General features: G+C 37.3%; 1 protein-coding gene across 2 annotated transcripts in view; it reads left to right on the top strand.

Annotated features, from left to right (window-relative positions):
- Positions 1-17,120, top strand: part of FRAS1 (Fraser extracellular matrix complex subunit 1) — a 426,783-nt gene that overhangs the window by 14,026 nt on the left and 395,637 nt on the right. The window lies entirely within an intron of this gene.

Here is a 17,120-nt window from a genome sequence, read left to right as displayed (position 1 = left end):
ACTAGCTATGAAGCACTGAGTAAGTCACTTGAATGAAATAAGCTCTAAGTTTCTAAATTTATAACATGAGAGCATTAGATCCTCTCCAAGATTCCTTAGCTCAGTGCTATCCAATAGAGCTCTCTGTGCTGGTGGAAATGATCCATAGCTACAGGGTCTCGTATGGTAGGCATGAACCACATGTAGTTATGGAGTACTCGAGATGTGGCTGGTGACACTAGGGGACTGAATTTAAAATTTTTATTAATGCTAATTAATTAAAAAAGTAAAATATAAATAGCCTCACAGAGCTCATGGTCACTGTAATCTACCATGCAGCTGTAGAGCTTTAAAATTCTTAACATACAGCACTTAAGCTTGAATTATAGTCTCATGCGTGGTTCTCATCCCAGGTGAAGCCTCGGTGTACTCTTGTTAGCAGTTGTGAAGAAGGTCACAAGAAATCTGTTGTAGTGCCTGAATTTGCTCTTTGTTTATGTAGTTTAAACAGTTTGAAGGTCATCTTAGTTACAACACTACTCCCCATTTTGCTTCGTATGTTTTCCTGAATGAAAGGGAGGGGGGTAGTTATAGCTGGGTCTTTGCCTGCAATCAGTTTATATATCCCATTAAATTTTTTTTTCAACTTTGTTGAAGAATAATTGACAAATAAAAATTGTATGTATTTCAGATGTACTTCTTGATGATATATGTATATATTGTGAAAAAATCACCACAAGCTAATTAACTTATCCATCACCTCACTTAGTTACCATTTTCTTTCTTTTTTTGGTGTGAGAACATTTAATATCTACCCTCCTAGCATGAACACTAGGTATTATATATGTGATGAATCACTAAATTCTACTCCTAAAATTAGTATTACACTATATGTAAACTAACTGGAATTTAAATAAAAACTTGAAACAAACAAAAATATACCCTCCTAGCAAATTTCAAGTGTACAATACAGTATTAACTATAGTCACATTGTTGTGTATTAGATCTTCAGAATTTGTTCATCTTCTTAACTTGCATAATTGCCCCAAGCCTTGGGAACCACCATTTTTCTGTCCACTCTAAGAGTATGACTATTTTAGATTCTATATACAAATGAGATTGTGCAGTAGTTGACTTTCTGCATGTGACTTATTTCACTCAGCATAATGTTCTCCAGGTCCACCCAGGGTGTTGCAAATGGCAGGATTTCCTACTTTTTTAAGGCTAAATAACATTTCATTGGATATATACACTACTTTTTCTTTAGCCATTAATCAGTTGATGGATTTTAGGTTGTTTCTATATCTTGGCTATTGTGAGTAGTGCTGAAATGAACATGGGACTCTTCAAGATCCTGGTTTTGTGAAATCAGGATTTCACGAAACCATGATGAAATACCACTTCACACCTGTCAGAATGGGTAAAATTAACAGCACGGGAAAACAATAGATGTTGGCGAGGATGTGGAGAAAAGGGAACACTTTTGCACTGTTGGTGGGAATGCAAACTGGTGCAGCCATTCTGGAAAACAGTATGGAGATGCCTCAAAAAGTTAAAAATAGAACTATCCTGGGCCACCTGGGTGGCTCAGTCAGTTGCATGTCTGACTTTGGCTCAGGTTATGACCTCGCAGTCCATGAGTTTGAACCCTGCATCGGGCTCTGTACTGACAACTGAGCCTGGAGCCTGCTTCATACTCTGTGTCTCCCTCTCTCTCTGCCGCCCCCTCTCCCCCTCCCCCCCCCCGCTCGCACTTTGTCTCTCTCTCTCTGTCAAAAATAAAAATAAACATAAATAAAAAAATTAAAAAGAAATAGAAGTATCCTATGACCCAACAATTGCACTACTAGGTATTTACCCAAAAAATACAAAAATGCTGATTTGAAGGGGCACCTGCACCTGAATGTATATTATAGGAGCATTATCAATAATAGACAAATTATGGATATTATATATAATGGAATTAAAATTATAACTTATATATTTATAAATATATAAATTATATATAAAATGGAATATTACTCAGCCATAAAGAGAGTGAAATCTTGTCATTTGCAACAATGTGGATAGAGCTAAAGAGCATTATGCTAAGCGACATAAGTCAGTCAGAGAAAGACAAATACCATATGATTACACTCTTATGTGGAATTTAAGAAACAAAATGGATGAACATAGAGGAAGGGGAAAGAAAAGAGAGGGAAGCAAACCATAAGAGACTCTTATCTGTAGAGAACAAACTGAAGGTTGCTGGAGGGGAGGTAGGTGGGGGATGTGTTAAATGGGTAATGGATATAAAGGAGAGCACTTGGGTTGAGCACTGGGTTACCACCCAGTAATCATTATGTAAGTGATGAATCACTAAACTCTACTCTTGAAACCAATACTACATTATATGTTAACTAACTAGAATTTAAATAAAAATTTAGAAAAAAACAAACCAAACCAAACAAACAAAAAAAATCCTGATTTCATTTCCTTGGATATATACCCAGAAGTTGGATGGCTGGATCATAAGTTAGTTCTATTTTTAATTTTTTTGAAGGAAGCTCCATATTGTTACATTCTCACCAGCAGTGTGCAAGGGTTCCCTTTTTTCCTCATCCTTGTCAACCCTTGTCTTCTGTCTTTTTGATAATAGCTATCTTAAAAGGTATGAGATAATATCTCATTGAGGTTTCTGATTTGTATCTTTTAAGATTTTTACAAAATATTTTTGGTGTTTTGTCAAAGTCTCATATACTTGGAGTGTTGTCCACTGTGTATACTATGGCAGAGGAACATTGAGAACTCTGGTCTAATCTGTAGGCCTTGTTTATTAGGGCTAAGAAGGATAAAGGAAGACAATTTGAGCTCTTCGGTGCTAGTCTCCTTTTTAAAAAATCAGTGTGCTATATAGCATTACTTTCTTTTATTTGAAACTCTAACACAAGAGAGACCCCTAGAAATGAAAAGTCTCAAATTTGCATTTGTGCTGGTATTTATCAACATGCTCAAGAGATTTTATGGAGAAGAGAAATAAAATTTGGAAGCATCCCCTACTAAATGCCCAAAGTCCCCCTAAACTTTTAGCGAATCTTGGCCAGGAGCTACTATTAAACATTCTAAACTTTGTAGCAGTCAGGGGGAATACTTGGCATCCTGTGGATACACTCAGAGGGGAAGCAATAAAAGCAGCCATTCCTTAATTTCCCTTAAGAGTACTATTGGGCATTGTAGGATATTGTTGTTTTTTGTTATAGCTTAACAAGAATTCAACATTTTTAAATGCCTCGGGTCCATCTTCATTTATTTTTAAATACTGAGTAATATGCTCTTAAGTGGGAATGCTAGTCTTATTAAAATGTACTTATTCTGGGATAAAAACTTAATTTTGTTTTGCAGAAAACCAGTAGCACATCATCACTGTGCTAGGTGCCACAATAAATTTCCTTTAACTAGAGGTATTCAAGTCAAGACTGGACAGTCACTATCAGAAAGAGAGTGTTGGTACATCTTGATGACTACCAATTTGGGGTCTTAGTTGTATGGACTGAAGGTGTGAGCTGTGTATTTCTGCTTCAGGAAGCCCTTCGAGAAGTGAGAGAACTTCCTGGCTCCAGTGTCCAGTGAAGGGTCTCTCCCTGTGTTTTTCTTTAAAGGGAGGGATTTTGTACCCACAGTGCCAGGTGGTACATTGGGCTCTAGGTGCCTTGGATGACTCTTCTGCCTTTCTGGGTTTTTATCAACTGTCCTTTGTAATCACATGTGCCAGTTTCCTATTTGGGAACTTATATCTTCTTAAAATATTGTGTGAGAGGAATAATATAAGAGATTTTGTACTTTTATTGATGAATAACCCATATGCATTTTCAGTCTTATTCATATTCTTGTGGTAGGAACAGATGTTTTAAGTTAACGAACACATTTCTTATGCTTTGTTTTGAATTCAGAGGATGCAGCTGTATTCATTTGTTCAAACTATGCTATCTGTGATCATGTATCTCAATTTTCTGGTCAGAGCGTACACTCTCCCTACCTTTTTTTTTTTTTTTAAGTTTGTATCATTTTTGCTCCAAATTGACTTATAACCTGATATTCATTTTGTTTTCCCTTCTCCATTTGTCTTTATAACTACAAAATATATACATATACATGTTTACTTTATACACAATACATTCATATATACAGATGTACATATCCCCTGGGAAAGAGTTGTCACTCATTTATGACACATTATGGTATATTCTTGTTTACTTACTTTTTAAAGCCCTCTGCTTACTAAGGGAAAAGAATATATGTAAATATCAAATGACAATTATGAGTTAAGCCAGCTTATGTTTTTTGGTATTTGAATGGCAAATGTCTAAAGAAAAGTTGGCTCTAAAAATTTCATATGGATGGCATTTGCTTCTGTGAAAGGAAGGGACACTTAAATATAAAAATGGCACAAGATAATTTTGTAGAAAATCTGAGCAGTTTTATGTAAAATAAGTGTATTGCTTCTGGTATGCCAGCTAAATTCTTTTTTAGCAATGATTTCTTAGGCTCCTAGAGTTTATAAACTAAATGAAGGGAAGAAGGAAAGGGAAAAGCTTTCACAGTAAAAATGTTTATTGTTATACCCAGGAGGCCCTTGAGTTTGGGCCATGACCTGTGAGTTCTTTCCTGACAGCTCCCAAGATTGGTTATTTATTAAATTTATGTCATTCCTTTCTTCCAAAGGGAAATTGAATGGTGGGGGAGGGGGAGGGAGAGGAGAGTGTCTACTCTGGAGAGTAGATTTTGTAGTTCCTTAAACCTTACATTCCTGAAATGGTTTTGCAATAGTAAGCAAGAGAAAATTATTAACAGAAATAGATACTTATTCTTTGGTGCTCTTACTTTTCTGAGTTTCCCTGTAATCTAGAGGGAAGTTGGTCTAAGGGGGAGAGAACAGAAATTAATGGCGAGGAAGAAAGTTCTCCCTCTCGTATTTGCTATCGGTATTTGTAATAGTGATCCAGCTGGGTTCCAGAAGATAACTCATATCTTCCATGTGCTAGAAGATATGAGTTATGTCTCTTGGTCATGTAGCACCAGACCTTAGGTTGCCTACTTTCTCCTTTTCTCTATTGGCAAAGTCCTAGTTTTTTCCCAGTCCCCACTCCTTCCCCACAAGACTTGTGTAAATCCTAGTTGTAAGCAAATCAGAAAGTATATATTCCCCTGCCAGGATTGGTTTAGGAGTGAGTTTATGACTTACTTGTGGCCAAAAAGATATGCATGGAAGTCTGCTAAGTTTTTGGTGCTTGAAAGAACCCCATAGATAGCATCTCTCTCTCTCTCTCTCTCTCTCTCTCTCTCTCTCTCTCTCTCTCCAAGTTCTGAAATAATTGAGAAGTAAAGAAAGAATAAATATAGATGTAAAAAAAAGTCACCTTTTTATTTTTAATCAGTGAGGCTAAGGTGGTTGATATAACTTTGATTTTCTTAGTCAAATGGGCTCACTGATTCTGAACCCCCATATTCCAGCAGACTTATGTATTCACAGGAAGACCTTGACTGAAGCAGCTTTCCCATGTAGGAAAGCTGCTCAGGTAAGAATTACTGTTGGGAGAAGCAGAGAACAACCTATGCTCTTGGATGAAAGGTTTGCTCCCTAGAAGAGAAAGAAAGACAAAAGTGAGTTAAATCATGCACAGTTACTCTTTTAAATTTATCAGTCACATAAATCATGCCAACTTCCCAAGGATAAGAAAGCACTAGAATGATATGTTGATGTCCCTTCATGAGAAGGAAACCTCAGGAGAAAGAATTCTCCATTAATGGGAGATTTTGAAAACTTCGTCGTTGAATGTTGGCAGGTGGACAATGCGATCCCTGGAGCTGCTGCAACCTTTAGGCTACCCAGCTGACACAGAGGGTGATGGAGAAGAGAGATGGAAAGAGTTTGGTTCCTCAAGGAGTTTGGTTGTTGGTCTGCTGATGTAACCAGTACAGGAACTGACCTTCCTGGGGAACTGTTATATGAGCCTAGAAATTCTCTAGGCTTGTTTAAGCCAGTATGAATAGGATTTTATGTTACTGTAGCCAAAGTCATTTTCTCCAATCTCCTCCAATCAAATAGTGAACTCAGTTCTCAGCACTTTGGGATAAGTGTCAGTAAAGGAGCACAGCAGCATGGTTAAAGGTACGAGCTCTAGATTCCAAGTTGAGAGTTTCAGTCTGTGACCTCTCACTGCTCTTTGACTTTGGACAAGCTACTCACCTCATCTGCAAACAGAGATAATAGTTTTGTGTACGTAAATAGAACTGCTGCAAAGATAAATGAGATAATACATGAAAGTACCTGGGATATAGTAATGGTAAGTACATGCTAGCTGTTGAGAATGTTGTTATTCTTGGGAGGAAACCGCTGTTGATCTTGGTTGGCCTTAGAATGTGGGTCAGTTTGGAGCAGAAAGAGATGAAGGGAAAGCTCTTAAGATAGAGGATCAGTATGAGTAAAAGCTTGAGTGACAAAGGTTCAGTCTGACTGAAGTGTGAGAAGCAATGGGATGAAACAGAGGAAGGATTTTTAAACTCCAGATCACATAGGGCCTGGAAGAAGGCATTTGAAATACATTCTGTAGGCATTTGGGGACCCTTTGAGATGGAAATCATTTGCTCTTAAATTCTGATGATTGTATTGCTGGAAGTGAGATATCAGGGCACCATCTTCTGCTGTTTTCCTCTCTCTTCTCATTTTCAGCAGGGTTCTCATGTTGTTGCTCTCCAGAGCTTTGGGGCTTTGGAGAGAACATGAGGGGCTCCATGTAACGGATCATCAGTGCTGAACAAGAAAGATAAGTCTGCAGACACATTGCAACAGTTAGTCAGTACTGTTAACGTTCATCATTAGCTCAGCAAAAATGGCTTAATCTGGCGTTATGTCAAGTGACACTCCCTATTAATAGGCATTAATCCACTCCTGTAATATTGCTGCTCATAATGATGCCCCCCGAGGTGGTGGTATAATTGTTTTACTTCCTCTTTAATCTAATTGGCATTTCTCATTTCTTCTTCATAATTTGCAAAGATTAAATTATGTTCCAGATAGTATTGGAATAACGTACATTTTATTGTATTAAATTTTTATTGGAAACCTGGTTATTTTATATATTGTACCCCAGGTTTTGAAGAGTTATCTTTTTGTTTGCTTTTAGAGTTTTATCAGATTTATCAATTTCTACATTTAAAATCTGTTTTTAATATAACATTGTATATCAACTATACTTCAATAATAAACATTTAAAAAACTTAAATCTGTTTTTTAGGGTTGCCTGGGTGGCCCAGTTAGTTAAGCATCCAACTCTTGATTTTGGCTCAGGTCACGATCTCATGGTTTTGGAACTGAGCCCCACTTTGGGCTCTTTGCTGAGCATGGAGCCCGCTTAGGATTCTCTCTCTCCCTCTCTCTCTGCTGCTCCCCCACTTGTGCTCTCTCTGTCTCTCTCAAAATAAATAAATAAACTTAAAAAAAATAAAAAAATAAAATGTTTTTAGAAGAAAGATCAAGTATGGTATGATATTTTAAGGAATAGTGGGGCCTCTTTGAAAAACATGAACTGCCAGAAAAGATTCTTAATAGTTTGAGGCTTTAGGAGGAGAAGAGAGGAAGATTTTATAGGAATGAGATAACACAAGCACATACAAAAAGGAGAAAAACTCATGTTAATGGCTGCTTTGGTTACTGCTTTAGTAGAATGCATTAAGGTGTTGAAGAAAAAAGTCTTTTTATATTTCTTACTCTGTTTCACTGCTGACTTAGAGGAAAAAACCTCAGTAATAACAGTTAGGAGATGAATGTAAAGCATAATAAAAGAAATACTGTGAGTGTCAAGGTGTATGTATTCCTGTGAGGTGTTTTTATGCAAACTGATTATGGTCAAGGATATTTATTCAGCAAGGGAGATTGTACCTTTAAATTTTTTTTTTTTAATTTTCTTTTTTTGAACGTTTATTTATTTTTGGGACAGAGAGAGACAGAGCGTGAACGGGGGAGGGGCAGAGAGAGAGGGAGACACAGAATCGGAAACAGGCTCCAGGCTCCGAGCCATCAGCCCAGAGCCTGACGCGGGGCTCGAACTCACGGACCGCGAGATCGTGACCTGGCTGAAGTCGGACGCTTAACCGACTGCGCCACCCAGGCGCCCCTGCACCTTTAAATTTTTTAAAAAATGTTTTATTTATTTTTGAGACAGAGAGAGAGCATGAGCAGGGAAGGGGCAGAGAGAGAGCAAGACACAGAATTCAAGGGAAGCTCCAGGCTCTGAGCAGTCAGCAGAGAGCCCGACGCGGGGCTTGAACTCACCAACAGCGAGATCATGACCTGAGCTGAAGTCAGACGCTCAACCGACTGAGCCACCCAAGCACCCCTATATGTTTAAAACTAAGAATTCCATTGTTTCTTGGTACTAGAAATAAATTATTGAATTAAGAAGAAAACTTTTAAAAGGGCCATTAATGGTTTTTTAAATAGTGTTTTTTAAATACCAAACTACAAAACCCAGAATGTCATTCCAACTCTTGACAGTGATAGCTTTCCTTTTTGATTTTTCTAAATGAAAATGGCCAAATCACCTATTTATTATATTAAAAGTATTATAAATTTGTTCTAAAAGAGAAGAAACTAGATAAACATAAAATTAAAAAGCAGGCAAAAGCCACTGATGGAGGCTTTTTGCACACCTTAACCACTGTACTTGATATTTGTACCTCCACTGCCTTATGTCAATGGACTGTACTCGATTTTTTGTACATCTGTCTCTCACTGAGGACATTGATTATAGTGTACTCATTTTTATAGCTGTGTAGAGGACACTGCCAGGGGATGAATGAATGAATTAATGAATGAATATCCTTAGTTATATATCCCCTTCCTGAACTGAATAGTTCTGCCCTGTGGTAAGTTTCTTCATGGAATCGTACAAATGTTTTACCTAAATGAAAGCTAAATTGGTTCTCCTTGTACATGTAGTTCCTTTAAAGTTAATGAAACATTTTAGACACTGGTGCTTTAGGATTACAGAGGAGAAAATAATTGCACTTATGATCTATTAAAATAAACACATGTAAAGAGATATTTTAATGCTTTCTACTTTGCGCTGAAGTGCCTCAGAAATCACTTTAGCAGGTGTATCTTAAAAACAGGTCTCAAATCACAAGAGGCCAAGGAAATATTTTATGATAATTTCAGATTTACTTATATAAGATTTAAAGTTAACTGAGCCCATAACTATCATAGAAAACCCCAAACTTTCAGTGCCTTCTACCAACCTATTACACCCAAAACATGCAGAAAAGAGCTATTGCAATATTAGACCTTTTAAAAAAAAAAAACAAAATGCTGAAACATTAAAAAAAGAGGGAAAGTCTCCATTAATCCAAGTAGTCCCACAAACAAGGATAATTACTACTAAATATTAGATGAACTTATTGCAGAACTTCTGTGTGTGTATGTGTGTGTGTGTGGCAAAACCACATCACAATATGTATATTGTTTGGTCACTGTTTTTTAAATATAATACTATATAGTGAATACCTTTCTATGTCAATACACATTGGTCTACATCATAAGTCTATCATGGATAAAGTGTAAGTTGTTTTAGCTATCCCTATTGACTGGTATTCATAGTCCAATATTTTGGTATTGTAAGCAATGCTGTGATGAACATTCTTGCCCAGTTTTCAACTATTTCCTGAGGATAAGTTATTTCCTTGGGATAAATTTCAATTATTTTCTCAGGTAAATTCTTTAGAAATAAAATTATTGAGCCACATGATACCCATTTTTAAAAAGCATATTTATGTACACATTTAATGCACATTACCAAATTGTCCTTTGGAGAAGTCTTAACCAATATCCATCCTATTAGCTGGTATTAGTAGGGAATTCTGTTGTAAGGTTAAAACTAACACTTGAATTTTGAATTATTGATTTTTAAAGGGTGATGAAACAGAAGACTGTATTGACAAATTTGATAAAGTTTTAAAAATATCTAATAAGGTAAAACAAAAAAAAAAGCCCAATAGAACAGATTTTTCAAAGAATTAGTGTTATAAAGAATTAGTGTACTTAAAAAGAATTCATGCATATATTTAAGAATACTACCAAACTTCAGGAATTAAACTAAGAACAGAGAGTTCACATAAGAGAAAATACAAGTAGCAAACAAATATATTAAGAAGATCATTGTTCATAACCAGATGAGGGTCACTGGGGTGGCTCAGTCAGTTAAGCATCTTGCTTTTGATTTCAGTCCAGGTCATGATCTCACGGGGATCAAGCCCCGCTTCAGGCTCTATGCTAACAGAGAATCCTTCTCCTCCTTGGGATCCTTGAGAATCTCCCTCCTTGGGATTCTCTGTCTCTTTCTCTCTCTCTCTCTGTCTGCTCTTCTCCCAATCACATGCATGTGCTCTCCTTCTATCTCTCAAAATAAATAAATAAACTTAAAAAAAAAATAACCAGATGAAAACTAAACCAATAATGAGATATCACCTTACGCCTATTAGAAAAACAATTTTAAATGATTAAACCCAGTTTTGATGCGATTTCTGGGAATTTGCCCTAAGGAATTAATTTAGAAGAAAGAAAAATTATACATAAAGAAGTGTTCTTTCCAGCCTTATTTATACTATAAATTAAGAAGTTATCTAAATGTCTGTATTAGAGGAGTAGTTAAGTAAATCATCATAGAGGAAGTTGACACAGGACATTATATAGCCATTAAAATAATAGATGTGGAGAGCATCTATCCATGTAGACACATTTATGAGGCAGTGTTAAGTTAAAGGCAGAGTGTTCAGTTCAAAGTCTGTGATTAATACCCTTTGTTTAAAATGTGCCTTTTTGTGATTAGAGTCTGATAAGGGGGGAAAACCCATTTTATATCAAAAGGAGAGAGAGAGCTTGTAAGTAGAGGGTATGGAACCAGAAGTAAGAGAGGGTAGAAGTTATCAGAATGAAGAGACAGTGGATGCAGATAATCAAGAAGGGACAAGATGGCTGGAGTGGGATCAAACCGTAAGTGGCAAGGATAACGTAGACAAGGTTCTTATTCAAAGATAGAAGCAAAGCAGGTGAAGGTATATGAAAAGTATACTATTTGGGACCCTTAGCGTAAGTGGTGGAAGCTCAGCTCAAACTGGCATAAGCAAAGCCTGTAATTTATGGCTCCTTTGACCTGGAAGTCCAAGGGTTTAGCTTCTGATGTAGTTGCATCCAAGTGTTTATATGACATCTCTCTTGGCTGTGCAATACTCTGGGCTGGCATTGTTCTCAGACAGCCTTGTTGTGGTGGCAACATTGGTTTACCTAGCTCAAATAGTGTGTATTCACAAAGAACCTGTCTCTGGGATAAGTCTCCAGTCAAAATTCTAGGAAAAATTCTGATTGATCTGGCTTATGTCAGGGATCTTACCCCCAGGTGTAATCATACCCTCATGAAGAAAAAGGAACCTTATGATTTACCACACCACCAATTAGAGAGGCCATTTCTAACAATGAAAGTATGCTGGCCAAAGAGATAGGAACAGATGTTCTCTACAAGGATAAGTAGACATTTGGAGGCAGTGTGGCTTGTTTACTAAGCCTTAAGTGAGTGCCACCGTCTGCTTGGTTGGCCTAATCAACTAGGCTGGAAAAAGCATCATTGGAACCAAGTCTCCTATCTCTTGACTACCCAAATTGTGGTCAACTCTAGACTAAAATCCATATTTACTTGCTTTTATCTGAAGTTGAGGAAGAAAGTTAGTTGGGCCCAATTCACTCTATAATAAACCTTTACTTGTTTGAAAAACATGAACACATTTGATGAACTAGGGCTGTGTTGATGTCCTTTTTGGTAATTTGGGGGTGGGTGGTGAAGTAAATGGGGGGTAGGTTAGATGTTAATGCATTTCAAAGTGGGATGTTTTATTGTTTTCTTGAAATGCTTGTTTGGAGTATTTCTTGGTACTTAGTTTTTTCATTTATTTTCCTTTGATAAATAACTAGTAAAAATAGAAAACAGTCTGTAATGGAGACTGAAAATTTATCGACTAGAAAGACGGGGCTCAGAGTGTAGGGGCCAAAATGTTTTCCAGCCCTCTGAAATGAGTCAGTAATTTGATGTACAGTGTCCATTGCAAAGTCATTTTTCTACCATGAGGAAGCTGTGGCATGTTCAGGTGTTTAGGATCTTTAAACTATTACCCGAAAGACTTACCATTTCTAGCCTTTTTGGCATTGGAGTTGCAATGTCTCCTTTTTCTCCCTTTGACTTCTAAAAGTATAGGAAGATAGGGGTTTTGGAATACTGGAAGTAAGTTAAGAAGTTTGATATTTTTCTGTCCTTAATTTAATGCCCTATAGTGGCTGTAAGTTAAGCTTTCCTTTCGCAATGTAAGGAAGGTTTCTCTGGGATATTTAGCTTACTTGCTTCTATTCATTGAGATCCTCAAAGACTGCTTTCAAGGAGAGAGGATATCAATACTCAGCTTCATTGTCTTTAATCAAAGATAGGAAGTTAGTGACTCCATGTTTAGATGTGAGGTAAGTTGCATTTCATGCTGGTACTGATATTTGTTAACATGGGTTAAGAAGAGTCCTGATGATTCCAGGCGTATAGCTGCTTCTAATTCAGGGCGAGGGGAAACTGGATGAGTTTTGGTAGTTTAGACAAAGAAGCAGAACTGAGGGATGGGTGGGAAAGAGCAGGGTGGAAGGACCCATGTAATTTTTTGTCAGTGTAAGTCCAAAATATTTGAGTATTTATCTAAGAGAATTGTATGGAAACTTTGAGGCTATGTCAGAGAGAAAGAAAAAAGAAACAGAAATGTGAGTTAAAAAGGTTCTTTTTGAAAAGAACTTTGGGGAGATCTTTGGGGCCATGCCATAGCATGAATTTTAATAGCTTACAACTCTTTTTAGAAAACAACTTAATGTTTTGTTTCGTTTCTTACTGTTGATGTTATTTTATCTTATTGTAAGGATTTTTTGTATAGATGTCAGAAGTAGCTTGAGTGTTAGTGTAGAGGTTGTTCTATGTTTCTGCTTTTTGGTACATTCTCTAAATTCTGTATTCTTCCTCCTCTTCCTCTTTCTCCTCCTCCCCCTACTTCTTTTTTCCTTTTTGTTTATGCCCCAGCCTTTCTTCTCGGTATCCCTCTGTACTAACATCTCAGTTTTTACCCCAAGCTGATGATGTAATAAAACGTGGAAATAAATTAGGAGCCAGAACTAAGAGCTTTTATTTTCAGTATTTACAATCATCTTAGTGTATTTGATGATTTCTTTTTGTGTGTGTAGAGCCATGAAAACTATTCTGCCATTCGTTCTATTTTGAAAACTGCTGTCTTTTGGATCCCTGAATGGCCCCAAGCATGAATATATGCAACCTATACCACACAAATGGAATGACATCTCACCTTTGGTAACCCAGCTCTTTGGCAAACTCACCTGTTTGGAACACAGCTAAGAAACAAGAACTAACAACAAAGGTCTGTAAAGAGCCAAAATAGATACCACAGTGTGTATGCCTTGAAGGGCCTGATTGATTTATTCCCTTGGGGCTACAGAAAGCAATCCTGTCGGTACTACTACTGTGGGTTAGAGGAGGAGGTATGATTGCAGTTCCGCAGTGTTGCTTAGAGAAGAGTCTGGCATGCTCAGGCATTTAGGAGAAAGAGTAGGTTTGCAGAGTAAAGATTTGAGTCTTGTTTCCTTTTAATTATATATATATTTAAAATCATTTTTTCTATCAAGACAGGGTGTCAGTAAAAAGTCAGATCTTTTTTTTTGGTGGACTGGGTTTTATCTTAATGAGATACATGGTATTGTCCAGAGTTTCTACAAGTAAAGAGGTAGTGATTTATCCGATTTGAGAAATACCGTGTGAAATATGTCCTGTGCTCAGTTCTGCTTTCTCCTTTTGCCATGAACACATAGTTTAAACTGCACAAATCTGTTGTACAAGCAGATACATGTAAGCATTCCATGAGAAGCATATTGGGATGCATTCATTTTGAGCTCACAAACACTTTACTACCTGAAATTCTTTTATAGTTATGGAATATTTATTTTCAGTTCACTTTTAATCTTCCATTCATGTGGCAAGGCTATGCTTTTGTTTTCCTTTAAAATTTTTCATAGTTACAGTACCTTGTAAATCTGTCCTAGGATGTCTTACGGGGTTAGATCTGAGGCTGGGATATGCAGGCAGGTGGAGTGGGGATATGCCTCCTTAGAATTTGTCCTCCTTCTCTCTGCTGGAAAAACAAAACCTCCCTAACTGACACTGCAAACTTGGGTATGTTAAATTGGTGTGTAACTACATTTTCTGATTTAAATGGGTTCTGGATCCCCATGGGAAAGAGCTTTGACCCTGAAAACAATTGGAATTCAGACATCTGATGTCATGTCTTAAAGACTATTAGGACGGGATGGTATGGGACCACAGATAAGAAAGCGAGGCTGTAAAGAGACAGTAGGTTTCTGGAGAGGAGTATCTCCACAAATGAGGACAGTGTTTGGCATGGTGGAATGTTCTGGTAGAACTTTCTGCAACAATGAAAATGTTCTATAACTGTGCTGGTACCTGCCACCTACCAATGTTGAACATGAATATTTGAAATGTGCCTAGTGGTGGAAGAGGAAGAACTGGATGATAAATTTTATTTCTTTTTAATTAAATTTAAATAGCTGTATGTGACTAGTAGCTACCATATTGGACAGCACTGGTATAGACTTTATAGCAAAACTAATGACCGAAGAAGGCAGTGATTGAAGATATAGTTTTGGGCAACACATAAACTCACCCACCCAGCCCTTTTTTCAGAGCAGTTTTGCACCTTGAAAGGAGATGGCTTGGGAGTAAAACTGGAAGAATCATATTACTTGGGATTCAGACTCTCTTAGAAACCTGGGAGATGAATTGGCAAGAGCCTTAGGATTAGGTTTCCCAACCCTCATGTGGCGGGATCCCTGACTCAGGTGCTCGTGCTAGCTACAGATAGGTGGGTGCCCCAGAATCAGGAGGTAAGCAGCAAGGGAGGTGTTGGCAGCTGCCTCAGGACACTGTCGGCAGGTGGGGCTGGGACAGGTGGATAGAAACTCTAGAAGTCTATGAAGGCTTCATTTTTCATTCCCCTTCCCTTCTTCTTCAAGGAACGCTTATTATTTTCAGGCATTTTCCTTTCTCTGGGTCATACCCTTTAGAAGAGGTAGACCCCCTCCTCAGACCAGTAATGAATTTTCTTTTGCCTACATCAGTGCTCTTCTGCTTCTGTTTTTTCCTCAGTTTTCCATGTATCACCCCCAACTAGTTTTGAAGACCAGGTACCTCCTTCCACATTTACAATTTTATATCTAATTGTTTTTATCACAGATGCATGAAGTGCAATGTATGCCTTTTTTACACATAGAGAACACTGACATTTTAGAATAGAGTTGTTATAGCTCTATTCTAAGAAGTCCGTGTATCCAGCAGAATCTAGGCATTGTAACAATTCCATTCCCACCATCATCCATAAAAAATAAACAAAGTCATCTTTATAGGAAATGCACATTGTTTCCTTTTCTTTTTAAGCTTTCCTTTCTGATCCAATTTACCCACAGAATTTATCCTCGTGTAAATTATTTTTATGCCTGAAAGTCTTTTATTGATCACCCCATTATATTTCTAAGTGACAAAATATGTATATAAATTTAAATGTAAAACATGTGTAATGTTTCCTGTGAACATAAGGCTCTTAAGTGTTAAATAATTTCTTTTGGATTGAGTTGTCACAGCTGAGCAAAACAACATAAACAGATTACAATTTTGATGAATATTTGTTAAACATTAGAAAGTACAGTTTCATTGGAAATGCATCGCTTGATGAGATGGATGGGACTTTTTTTTTTTTCTTCAGTTGGTTCATTCAGGATGCATATTATTTATTGCTTGATGAGACATGGTTCAACATCAATTCTATTCCTATTTTCACTTGTCTAGATGTAAACTGCGAGATCTTGTTCAAATAAATAGCTGGGAAAGGAAGGAATTTGTTATAGTCTCTTTGAACTTATTCTGAGTTAAAGGCCAAAATCAATTGTGATCTATCATTAAAAATTATTTTTAATGATCAACTGACAATTTGATTATGTCCCTTTTCAATTTTGTTAAAAACAAAGGTTTGGTAACTGCCTGGTTTGGAGAAGGATTAATCGTGAGTCATTAGGGTAATTTATTTCCTCAACACTTGCATTGATATTTTGAAATGCCCCTGTGTTTGGTGATCTGAGATTTTAACACACCGGAGCATTGAACTGTCTAAAAACTCAGGATGGGTGAGGAGTATGTCTTTCTTTTACAGTGTGAGAAGGAGAATAGTGAAAGGCTTAGCTTATTCTTAGGGAAGAAAACATGGATATGGTGATCTGGAAATTATTTTAAATTATCTCTTCTCACTGTGTCCTTGAGAAGACTTTGTTTAGCCCCAGGGGTCCTGTACCCTCAGTTGGAAAGCTCATGATCTAGGCATTTCCATGGTTCTCTTCTGGCCTGGCCTGTGATTGGTTAAGGTGTGGCATAGGGTGCAGTTCTGGGACAGTGACATGGGAGGGCAAGTCTGTTTCAAGATTCTGGGAAGTGGTCCCTTGGGATTCAGAACCAACAGACCCTAGAGCTATGCTTCTTCGCTACCCAAGGAATTGTGAGTGTGCACAGACTGGACCGAGTTAATGTTGTGAAAGAGCAATACCATACTTGAACCAAAACACAAGCATAGTACATCTGTGACCATGCAGAGGGCACGAGCCTTAAATCCCAAAGTTAGAAGGAAGCTAATTCACTTGGTGTAGAGAAAATTTTAAATGTACTAGGTAGTTTCCAATACCAAACTATACGCTAGTGTAGACACTTTTGGACACCTCTGGAATTTGAGAGCCGATCGATTATTTAAGACTATAAGGAAGGTATTAGGTGTGGTCTCAAAATTATACCAAGTTCGGAGCTATTTTTTCTATTGAGAAAATTCCCCCCTGATTTTCAGAACTTGACTTACAAATTGCCCTGGTAGATAGTCAGATCTGGTTAAGTGCAAAATTGGGCTTTGAGAGGGAGGCCTTTCTAAACTCTTGTCACTTACTTTATCTTGGAGTTTGACTACTGCTGTTC

This window comes from Prionailurus viverrinus, chromosome B1 (assembly GCF_022837055.1).
Source record: "Prionailurus viverrinus isolate Anna chromosome B1, UM_Priviv_1.0, whole genome shotgun sequence".
NCBI lineage: Eukaryota > Metazoa > Chordata > Mammalia > Carnivora > Felidae > Prionailurus > Prionailurus viverrinus.
Note: the sequence above shows the minus strand (reverse complement) of the source record. Positions and strands in the feature narration are given on the sequence as shown.